The sequence below is a fragment of the Ovis canadensis genome, chromosome 13, assembly GCF_042477335.2.
Source record: "Ovis canadensis isolate MfBH-ARS-UI-01 breed Bighorn chromosome 13, ARS-UI_OviCan_v2, whole genome shotgun sequence".
NCBI lineage: Eukaryota > Metazoa > Chordata > Mammalia > Artiodactyla > Bovidae > Ovis > Ovis canadensis.
This window is the reverse complement of record NC_091257.1, coordinates 51,979,594-51,992,211: the sequence shown is the minus strand read 5'-3', so window position 1 is coordinate 51,992,211 and position 12,618 is coordinate 51,979,594. Positions and strand designations below refer to the sequence as shown.

The window sequence follows — 12,618 nt, the reverse complement described above, 5'->3', positions numbered from 1 at the left end:
CTGGAGAACAGATAAACTTTATATTACTAGGAGCCAAAATCTATTAACACCAATCAAAAAGAGGAATCAATTCCTAAATTTTAATGCAAATTATATATAATGATAACGTTATACATCAATACATATTACCTGCATACATTCAGTTACATGTGTGCTTAGTCCTGTCTGATTCTTTGCATCCCCTAGGACTGTAGACTGCCCAGATCCTCTGTCAATGGGGACTCTCCAGGCAAGAATATGGAGTGGGTTGCCACACCCTCCTCCAGGGGATCTTCCCAACCCAGGGATTGAATCATGGTCTCCCAACAATACTGGAGTGGGTAGCCTATCCCTTTTTCCAGGGAAAATTCCTGACCCAGGAATTGAACTGGGGCCTCCTGCTTTGCAGGTGGATTCTTTACCAGCTGAGTTATCTGGGAAGCCCCTACATTCAGTTAGATTAAATCCTAATAGCCACCAATGAAAGTGGATAATGCATTTTTAATAATATTTACTGATTTCCCACCTGAAAATGAAATAAGAAAGTTATTATTTGTACCCTAACAACAAAGGTCCAATCTGGAAGGTTCACTTCTTTTAATAGGCTGTTGGGCTGATTCTAAGACCTACTTTGTCCCTGAATATTCATCCCTAACTCAACTATGCGAAGATATCAGACAGAATGAATCTTTAGTCTTGGCATCAGTGACTGGCAATTTCAACAGAAAACCTTGACCACTGGCGATGATTTCTCTTTACATGTATCTAGGTCAGGGACCATCATTGTCATATTGTTCATAAATTCAACTCTTTAATCTTTTGATTCAGTATTTGATATCACCTTCCTTTATCATGTAATGAAATTCTAAAAATGGAAGAAGTAAATAATAGACAGGAAAGTTTTTTGCCTCAATTCCAAAGACAAGCTATAAATTATAATAGATTCTAACAATATTTTAAGTTTTCTAATTAAAGTGCTATAAAAAATTAAATTATCATCTGTAGACTCTAAAAGGCTACTTTTGAAAGGTAATTTTATTTGTTGTGAACTCTGTTACAAACTGTATTATGTTGTTAAAGAATAGAAAACAATATTAAACCAAAAGTTTAAATTTACATTTTTACATACCTCTGAGTGGCTATTTTCATCTCCATCAAAGTTTTCTTGCTCTTCCTCTGATGTCATTTCTAAGTCTAGTTCTGCTGACAAATCTGTATGTTTTGCTAAAATTAGCATGTTTAGATAAAAGACAAAATATTTAAAACAGATTTAAAACATTGTATCAAATGACAGCTTATCAATCTTAATCTTCAGCTGAATGTTTACTTCTTTAAGAAATATTTCCAGTGATCAAAAACTTCAACAAACCTTTTGGGAAATACCAGAATTCATCAAGTTACAGGCACACAAACATCTCAAAGATTCTTTCATAAATTCATCCAATCATCAGTGAACAAAACAATCAGAAACCAAACAAAATTTCAAAATACAGGACAGACATATAAAGTCACAATATCTTCTCTTCTCTACTTCATCAGTTCAGTTCAGTTCAGTGCAGTTGCTCAGTGGTGTCTGACTCTTTGCGACCCCATGAATCGCAGCACGCCAGGCCTCCCTGTTCATCACCATCTCCCGCAGTTCACTCAGACTCACGTCCATTGAGTCCATGATGCCATCCAGCCATCTCATCCTCTGTCATCCCCTTCTCCTCCTGCCCTCAATCCCTCCCAGCATCTGAGTCTTTTCCAATGAGTCAACTCTTTGCATGAGGTGGCCAAAATACTGGAGTTTCAGCTTTAGTATCATTCCTTCCAAAGAAATCCCAGGGTTGATCTCGTTCAGAATGGACTGGTTGGATCTCCTTGCAGTCCAAGGGACTCTCAAGAGTCTTCTCCAACACCAGTTCAAAAGCATCAATTCTTCAGTGCTCAGCTTTCTTGAGAGTCCCTTGGACTGCAAGGAGATCCAACCAGTCCATCCTAAAGGAGATCAGTCCTGAATATTCATTGGAAGGACTGATGCAGAAGCTGAAACTCCAACACTGTGGCCACCTGAGGCGAAGAACTGACTCCTTGGAAAAGACCCTGATGCTGGGAAAGACTGAAGGCGGGAGGAGAAGGGGATGACATAGGATGAGATGGTAGGAAGGTATCACTGACTCGATGGACATGAGTTTGAGCAAGTTCAGGGAGTCGGTGAAAGACAGAGAAGTCTGGCGTCCATGGGGTCGTAAAGAGTTGGACACGACTGAGCGACTGACCTGAACTGAACTGAGGCTACCACGTGACCGCCAAGGATATTTTCGCATTCTGGCACAAACAGCCTGGGTTCGAACAGACTCACTTAGAAGTTCTCCAGGAAACCGTTGGGTGGGTGGAGAGGGGTGCTCGGTCCAACGGCTTCTTTCTGATCTGTTGTGCTATTTGAGAACGTGGTCTTTCCTTCCTGGAAATCCTGCAAATGAGCCTTAATCCCTCGAAAGTTGCACGAAAACCAGAGCGGCAGGCGGGATAAGAGCTGGGTCCGAGTCCCAGGGGCCAGGGTCGGAGTCAGGCCTGACCTGGAGAGAGACAGAGCTGGCCGCCCACAGGGCCTGGCCTTGAGCCGGAGCCACCCTCGGCCTCCAGTCAAGACCGGGAACCGAGCTTGGCTGGGCGGCAAGGCAGAACGCAGAGCCCCCTTCCAAGTCGCAGCTGAGGCTCTACTACCTCCGCCAGCATCGCGGTCTGAGAACCAACTGGCCCAGCGGCCCCGCTGCCACACCAACTGCCTGGAGGCACCGCTGTCCTGGGCCTTCAGGCAGTTGGGCTGGAAGGTGGGCTGGAAGGTGGGCTCGCACCTCTGGGTCGTCCTGCTGCTGCCCATGGTGTTAACGGCCGTTCTCGGCACTGGCCTGATTTACCTGCCCCAGGATGAAGACGATGACCTCGAGGAGCAGTACACCCCGGTAGGGAGACCCGCCAAGGGTGAGTGACGCTTTGTGCAGGAACATTTCCCCGCCAACGACTCTCTCGTCTTCTCCATCTCCAGGAAGAGCACCGAGATCAATTATGCCTCTATCCTAGTGGTCTCCAACACTGAGACACTGCTGGAGCCGGAAATCTTAGAAGAAATTAGCAAGGTGGAAGGTGCGGTGCAGGCTTTGACTGTGACACAGGACAATGGAACCCAGATCCCCTACATCAAGCAAGGTGTGCACTAAGAACCAGGGCTCCTGTGTCCCCCCCTCCTCCCAAGCCACTCTTGTTGCTTTTCTCACCTGGAAAAGGAACAAGGGCCTCAACCTGAAAACCATCACCTTCCCCATCTACAGCCTAACCTGTCAGATCATCTACCTAGCCAACATCCTGGGAGGAACTGTCTTAGCTGAGATTATGCAGCTGAGCCAGGCCAAAGCCATGTAGCTGCAGTACTATCTGAGGACAGGTGAAGGAGAGGAAAATGAACTTCGCAAGGCTGGTTGATCCATTTCCGGAGGAAGGTTGACAGCCTTGAAAAGAGTCTGGCCTTGAAGGTGATCAAGGGACCTAGCTGGGGGTGTTTATAGGGAGGCCTGGAGAAGGTGGGAGGGGTAGGAGGACTTGTTCCAGGGACCATAGCAGCAGCACTCCCAGATTATCAGAGTCCTTGACTGGAAGCTAGGTGTGCTCTGCTTTATTTGATCCTTGATCCAATTTTCTTAAACTAGAACACTGAAGAAAGCCACAATAGATTCTAAAGAAGAGTGGATATGTGAATAACTGATTCACTTTGCTGTACACATGAAACTAACACAACATTGTAAAGCAACTACAGTACAATAACTTTTTAAAAAATAAAGTAAAAAGAGATAGGACCTTAAAAAGAGAGAGAGAGAGAGAAGAATGCCACAAATCTTAAATCCTTGGTAACATTCTGGTTAAAAACACAAATTGGACATTCTCAGGGGAGGTCTGTTCAGTCCAGACGTTGATCTTCAGGTTTAGTTTGGTTTTCTGGTCAAGTTACTCTGAAATTCTTACTCAAGTTTAAGCCTTTGCTGTTTCTAGGAGCCCCCTCAACTTTGTTTGGAGTTCATTGGAATAAAAAAGCAAAACTTTAAACAAGAGTTCCATGATGTTTTTGAGAAAGAAAGATGAGCATTTTAAAAGTAAATTATAGCATAGTGCCAGGCACATATTAGCTGTTCAGTCATTTTTGTGCTGGTAAACCTAATACTATGAATAAAAATGATGAAAGTGAGAAGACATCTTGGAAAAATTATTTTAATACTCAGGCCTGTCTGAAATGATGTTTATACAGTTAAAATAGTAAAAGATAGTGAATTAATAGAAGTTTAGAAAAATTCATATGTCTATAGTTATTAATGCTTTCACCATTTTATATAAGATTCAGATTTTGTATATTCAGGAGTTTTAAACTTTAGATTTTTGAAAGCAACATTGAAAAGCATGCCAGAGATTTGTGGGAAGAATCAAATCTTTATTATCTTCTTTATTCTAAAATCATAGTCCATATATTTTGATTTTTTACTGAATTTTAATGTTTAGATCAATAAGTTGTAGTGTTTCAGTATCATATGTAACTCACACAATATCAGAATTGAATATTATTTACCTGAATACATTTATGTGGCAGGTCCTCTACTTTTCATCACTTTCTAGACAACTGGAATTTGAGGCAACTTCTATGACCGTCGTCCCCTTGTTTCACTTAATAATAATCATATTATTTGCAATTGTATCATGCTACAGGTAAAACAATTTTATTAGTCTTATAAACTCTAAAAAATATTTTATTATAGTAATAGTTATAATGTGTATATAACATTTATGACATAAAATGTACCATTTCCAAAGCCATTTTTAAGTGTACAGATCAGTGGCGTTAATTACATGCACAGTGTTGTGCAACCATCACAACTATCACTTTATGAATGTTTTCTATCACCTCAAACAAACTCTGTAACCATTAAGTAATAAGCCCCCATTGCTCCTCCAAAGCTTGGCTAATTTTTAATCCAGTTTCTGTTTCTATGAATTTGATTATTCTGGAGATTTCCTATAAGTGGGATCACACCATATTTGTCCTTTTGTGATTGACTTATTTCACTTATCATAATGTTTTCAAGGTTGATCCATGTTGTAGCAGGAGTTCCTTTACATGGCTGAATAATATTCCATTTTATGCATATAACACACTTGTTCATCTACCTATCTGTTTATGGGCACTTGAAATATTTTTGACTGTAGTGAATAATGCTGCAGTTAACCATGGTGTCCAAATCTCTGTTCAAGCTCCTGTTTTCAGTTATTTTCAGTATATACCTAGGAGTGGAATTAGTGGGTTGTAAAATAATTCACTGGTTAGCTTTTTGAAGAACCACCAAACTATTTTCTGTAGAGGATAGACCATTTTATCTCCCACCAGCAATGTATAAGTTTCCCAATTTCTCCACATTCTAACCATGATTATCTTTTTTAATGTGTTTATTCATTATTTGTATATCCTTTGGAACTCCCCCAGGTGGCACAGTGGTATAGAAGCTGCCTGCCAGTGCAGGAGATGCAAGAGAATTCATTTTAATCCTTATGCTGGGAAGACGCCCTGGAGAAGGAAATGGTAACCCACTCCAGTGTTCTTGCCTGGAAAATTTCATGAAGAGAAGACTGAGTGCGCGCACGCACACACACACACACACACACACACACGCACACACACACACACACACACACAGGCTTTTCTAGAGCACATGTCTTTAGCAGAGGAGGACCACGAACATCTTCTAGAAGGAGGCTTTCATTCTTTTTGATAGCCACAATACTTTAAACTAGCGTTGACATACAGGATATATTTAGGGTTGTGTTTATGGCTAATTGGACTCATAAGTGGGTGAGAAGATACCTAGACATGGGCACTTTCATGCTGCTTGCTTCCATTCACACTCCTTTGCAGATCAGAGTGGAAGTAGCTATTTTCAATGCTTTAGTATATCTTTGTAGTTCTGAAAGGCCAGTGGGTGGATTCAGGTTTGGCTCGCTGCATAAGAATCAACCAGTATAGTTTGGTAACAGCACAGATTCCCAACTTTTCTGTTCCCACTCCTCTGCCTCTCTTCTGTTCAGTTCGTCTAGGTTAGTGCCTGGAAATTAAAGTTCTCCAGCAAACAGGTATGGGAATTATTGTGCAAGAGGGCTCTGAAGAGGTGTCTGAGTCAAGAATGTTACAAACTGATGGAATTTCAGTATGGAAGTTACCACCACAAGCTTCATAACTTTTCCCTCTAAATGTACAAGTGTGACTGTATATGAAACAAAATGTGGGTTGCAGCCTTTGGAGTCATTTCTGCTGCCTTGGCAGTGGTGAGCAGTTTGGGCCTGATGTCGTACATCGGGGTGCCATTTATGATCATAGTTGCAAGTTCACCATTTCTTATTCTAGGTGAGTAAAACAAAGGATGAGGCTGCACACTGCGTATGTGGCATGGGTGACGGGGTGGGGTGGGTAAAGGAAGGGTATTGTGTTAGAGTGAGCAAAATAATTGTATATAGGTGACTCTACAAATCCAAAATGAGGAATCAGGAAAACAGAAAATCAAATGGAATTATGTGCCTTTAAGAGTTGGAAAAATCTAGTACCCCATATGGAAAAACACAGACCAGGGACATAAACAGGCAGTTCACACACACAGAGAGAATCCAAAATGCTAATCATTCAAAATATATGAAAGAAATATTTGACTTTTTGATTAATCAAGGGATGCAAGTTAAACCAAAAGTGATACACCTTGTCTTCTTCTTAGATTAATGAATATTTTAGCAAGACTGAAGGTTTGGGGAAAGTGAAAGTGAAGTCACTCAGTCGTGTCTGACTCTTTGTGACCCTGTGGACTGTAGCCTACCAAGCTCCTCTGTCCATGGGATTCTCCAGGCAAGAATACTGGAATGGGTTGCCATTTCCTTCTCCAGGGGATCTTCCTGACCCAGGGATCGAACCTGGGTTTCCCACATTGGAGGCAGACGCTTTAACCTCTGAGCCACCAGGGAAGCCCTGGTTTGGGGTAGGTTGTATGGTTTGGGGAAGGTTGTGTGCAAATAAACACATATTCTGCTGAGGAAAATTTGTAAATTGGTACAGTTTTAAATTATAACTTTGCAACAAATCAAAAGATTTTAAAATTTAAAATGGAGTACCTTTGACCTGCCAACTACACTTCTGGGAATTTGTCCTAATTATTGGACAGGTGCTCACAAAGTAGAATAAGTATGTTCATTTCAGTGTGATTTAGAATAGGAAAAAACAAAAACAGGCCAATCAGATGATAGCTTATGGTAATGATGTTGGATTTGTGATCTCTGAAGAAGCAAATTCAGCTTCTTCTGGACCAGGGACCAGGCTTGATCACACAAGAGCTTTTGTGATGCATAGTGTTATTAAAGTATAAAAAAAGGACAGAGAAAGCTTCTGATATAGACTTCAGAAGGGTGCCCCCCTAGCTAGTCTTATCAAGGCTTTATATACTTTTTTCAAACCCACTCCCACAACATACATCTTAACTGAACAAGATTAGAACAAACAATAGAAATATCTTACCAGACTCACTCCCATAATATACATTTCAAGATGACAGGATTAGTCAGAAGTTCTTGTTAAGGAGAAACATGTCCTCAAGCAAGATACATTGTTATATTCACTAAGACAAAGCAATGTAGAAAATAACCTTTGTCCTTTTCTCCTAGGGACCACCTGACCCCTTTCTCCTTCTAGAGGGCTCTGGACCCGTTTCTCCTCCTTGGGGACCCTAGACTTCTTATCAATCTACCTAGGAATTGACTCTCTCTCAATCCCCCTTTTCTTTTAGGATGAAGGGAAAGGGCTGTCATTTTCATTCCATAATTACTTCCTGCTATTGAGGGGCATCATCTTTAAGTCGTTGAGACAAAATATCCTCCTAACCTTCATAATGGTCTCTGATCCAGGGGCCCCAAGTAATAGTTGGAGGAGGATGTGGCACTCATAGGAGCCTGGGCAACTATTTGTAACTTAAAAGCTTTAAGATGGTTAGAGACAAACCCCATTTTACAGTTACAGATGTAAGGCAAATTAGCAATTAAAGCAAGCTAAAACATAGTCAAAATTAAAAGTTACATTATTTCCATTGTTACATCATTCCATTTTAGGATTGTTAGATGTCATCAGATAAAGATGAGGCATCATATATGATTGTTGTTGGTGAAGGTATGCACAGAGCTGAAGAAAGTCTTCCCTTTGAAGCAGAGAAACCCACCACATGAAGCCTTTCCCTGATGAGAAGGTTGAAAAGCTAAAAGGTGAGTCACATAGTTAATTCTAAGGGTTTAGAATCTATTACAATATCTATGCATGAAAACAGTCTCATAGACATAGTCCCTTCTTCTTAGAGGCAGTTCAAGCCCTCATTAAAACCATGGGTAAAACTTTAAGCCAACTGTGTTGTGAATTAGCTTACATGGATGTCCTTTAATAATGACATTAGCCTTTTCAACCTTTCCTGAAGATTGTGGTCTCCAGGAACAGTGCAGGTGATATTCTATTCCTGGAATTTTTGACACCCCTTGAGTTACAGTAGCTTTAAGACGAAGCATTGTTGCTCTGAACTATAGAGTTTAAGATCCCACTTACAATATAAGAAGTCAGTACAGTAAGTTTTCGCCCATTCCTTAACTCAGGCTTTAGTGGATACTGCTTTTGATGTGAAAATAGGTGAGGGCCTTTGACCTTGATAACAGGAGCAACAGCATTTTGTGCACAACCCACAGTTTTTCCATCAGCCCACAGTCTAGGATTTACATTTTGTTCAATTAGAAGAGTAGGCTCCGTATTTGTGAAAACAGAGGCCTGGACCATGTTCAGTATGTTCCTCCCTAGAAGGAGTGAGGGAGACTCCAGCATGATCAGAAACTTGTGAGAAAACAGCAGAGCCCCAGTTGCAGCTTAAAGGATGACTGAAATAATACTGTTTGGCTCATCCTGACAGTCTGATAACAGTAGTGGATCATGAGGAAAGCAGACCAGGCGCTTCCGTGAGCACAGACAAAGTTGCCCCAGTGTCCAAAAGAAAATCAACTGATTGGCCCACCACAGTTGTTAATCCCGAGTGTTCCACGCGTGTAATTAGGATGGGAGCTTCTGTGGCGATCCCCAGGCACTTTCAGTCCCAATTGCCTTGAGTGTCTGACCCTGGGGCCTGTGTCTTAGAGGGCAGTCTCTCTCCAGGTGTGGTCATTTTACAAATGGGACATGGAGCTGGGTGTGGCTGAGATGCCTGATGGCAATCCCACTTGTGATGTCTCTCCTTTCCACCATAATAACAAGTCCACCCCTTTTCACCTGGGTTACTCTGGGCACTTTTCATCAGGCTGTTTCAGAGTGGATCTAACAGCCATTGTTAGGGATTAGGTCTTTTGCCAGGTTGTTTTTTGTTTTTTTTTTTTTTTCTCCTCCTTTCCTCCTCATATACTTTACCGTGATATACCATCTGAGTGAGCTGTAACAGTTTTTAAAGACTGATTTGGTCCAAACGTCTATTTTCATAAATTACGGCAGATACCTGGAGCTGACTGAGTGAGAAATCTATCTTTAAGATCATTGCTTCTTCTGTACTTTCAGAGTCAACATAAGTAAACTTCCAGAGAGCCTCTTACAGTCTGTCTAGGAATTTATCAGGAGTTTTCTTCTCTCCCTGTTCTATGTCAGCCAACATAGCATAGTTTAAAGTCTTAGTGTGCTCTCGCTTGAGTCCTTCAGAATACACCTGGCAAAGTGGTTCTGATCCCACCTTCTTTTAGCCATGCTATAGCCTCAGTATGGCTCTGTCGTGGAAACTGCTTGGCTGCCAGTAGGGAGAAGGGCTATTTCATGCTCCCCCTTTACCCTTGTCTCACACTCAAGCCATTCATCTCCAAAAGTAGCTCAGTTCAGTTCAATTAAGTCACTCAGTCATGCCTGACAGTTTGTGACCCCATGGAGTGCAGCACTCCAGTCTTCCCTGTCCATCACCAACTCCTAGAATCTACCCAAACTCATGTCCATTGAGTCAGTGATACCATCCAACTATCTCATCCTCTGTCGTCCCCTTCACCTCCTGACTTTAGTCCTTCCCAGTATCAGGGTCTTTTCCAATGAGTCCGTTCTTTGCATCAGGTGGCCAAAGTATTGGAGTTTCAACTTCAACATCAGTCCTTATAATGAATATTCAGGACTGATTTCCTATAGGATGAACTGGTTGGATCTCCCTGTTGTGCAAGGGACTCTCAAGAGTCTTCTCTAACACCACAGTTCAAAAGCATCAGTTTTTCAGTGCTCAGCTTTCTTTATAGTCCAACTCGCACATCCATGCATGACTACTGGAAAAACCATGTGAAAATGAAAGTGAAGTTGCTCAGTTGTGTCCGACTCTTTGCGACCCCATGGACACTAGGCTCCTCCATCCGTGGGATTTTCTAGGCAAGAGTACTGGAGTGGGTTGCCATTTCCTTCTCCAGGGATCGAACCCAGGTCTCCCGCATTGTAGACAGACACTTTACCATCTAAATGGACCTTTGTTAGCAAAGTAATGTCTCTGCTTTTTAATATGCTGTCTTGGTTGGTCATAACTTGTCTTCTAAGTAGCAAGTGTCTTATAATTTCATGGCTGCAGTCACCATCTGCAGTGATTTTGGAGCCCCAAAACATAAAGTCCGTCACTGTTTCCCCATCTATTTGCCATGAAGTGTTGGGACCAGATGCCATGATCTTAGTTTCCTCAATGTTGACTTTTAAGCCAACTTTTTCACTCCTCTTTCACTTTCATCAAGGGGCTCTTTAGTTCTTCTTCACTTTCAGCCATAAGGGTGGTGTCATCTGTATATCTGAGATTATTGATATTTCTCCCAGGAGTCTTGATTTCAGCTTGTGAAATACAGTCCAGAATTCTCCTTGATGTACTCTGCGTATAAGTTAAATAAGCAGGGTGACAACGTACAGCCTTGATGTAATCTTTTCCCAAGTTGGAACCAGTCTGTTGTTCTTTGTCCAGTTCTAACTATTGCTTCTTGACCTGCTACAGATTGCTTCAGAGGCAGTTCAGGTGATCTGGTATTCCCATCTCTTTGAGAATTTTCCACACTTTGTTGTGTTTCACACAGTCAAAGTGTTTGGCACAATCAGTAAAGCAGGAATAGATGTTTTTCTGGAACTCTCTTGCTTTCTCGATGCTCCAACAAATGTTTGCAGTTTGATCTCTGGTTCCTCTGCCCTTTCTAAATCCAGCTTGAACATCTGGAAGTTCATGGTTCATGTACTGTTAAAGCCTGACTTGGAGGAATTTGAGCATCACTTTGCTAGCGTCTGAGATGAGTGCAATTGTGTGGTAGTTTGAGCATTCTTTGGCACTGCCTTTCTTTGGGACTGGAATGAAAGCTGATCTCCAGTCCTGTGGCCACTGATGAGTCTTCCAAATTAGCTGGCATATTGAATGCAGCACTTTCTCAGAATCATCTTTTAGGATTTGAAAAAGCTCAACTGCAATTCCATCACCTCCACTAACTTTGTTCGTAGTGATTCTTCCTAAAGCCCACTTGACTCCACATTCCAGGATGTCTGGCTCTAGGTGAGTGATCACACCACTGTGATTATCTGGGACACAAAGATCTTTTTTCTATAGTTATTCTAGGTATTCGTGCCACCCCTTCTTTATGTCTTCTGATTCTGTTCGGTCCATACAATTTCTGTCCTTTATTGATCCCATCTTTGCATGAAATGTTCCTTGGTATCTCTAATTTTCTTGAAGAGGTCTCTAGTCTTTCCCATTCTATTGTTTTCCTCTGTTTCTTTGCATTGGTCACTGAGGAAGGCTTTCTTATCTCTCCTTGCTATTCTTTGGAACTCTGCATTCAAATGAGTATATCTTGCCTTTCTCCTTTGCCTTTCACTTCTCTTCTTTTCACAGCTATTGTAAGGCCTCCTCAGACAGCCATTTTTCCTTTCTACATTTCTTTTTTGGGGGGATGATCTTGATCACTGCATCCTGTACAATGTCATGAACCTCCATCCATAGTTCTTCAGGCACTCTATCAGATCTAATTCCTTGAGTCTACTTGTCACTTCCACCATATAATTGTAAGGGATTTGATTTAGGTCATAACTGAATGGTCTAGTGGTTTCCCCAACTTTCATCAATTTAAGTCTGAATTTGGCAATAAGGAGTTCATGATCTGAGCCACAGTCAGTTCCCAGTCTTGTTTTTGCTGACTGTATAGTGTTTCTCCATCTTTGGCTGCAAAGAATATAATCAATCTGCTTTCAGTATTGACCATCTGGTGATATCCATGTGTAGAGTCTTCTCTTGTGTTGTTGGAAGAGGGTGTTTGCTATGACCAGTGCATTTTCTTGGCAAAACTATATTAGCCTTTGCCCTGCTTCATTCTGTACTCCAAAGCCAAATTGACTGGTTACTACAGGTATCTCTTGACTTCCTACTTCTACATTCCAGTCCCCTATAAAGAAAAGGACATCTTTTTGGGGTGTTTGTTCTAGAAGGTCTTGTAGGTCTTCATTGAACCGTTCTACTTCAGCTTCTTCAGAATTACTGGTTGTGTTATGTGGTTCTGTGGTGCTGCAGCAGGTGTGAGTAGATACCC

The 12,618-nt window shown here is 41.6% G+C and overlaps 1 pseudogene; it reads left to right on the top strand.

The window, feature by feature from the left end:
- The window catches only part of LOC138416846 (patched domain-containing protein 3-like), a 159,404-nt pseudogene that overhangs the window by 22,368 nt on the left and 124,418 nt on the right, over positions 1-12,618 (top strand).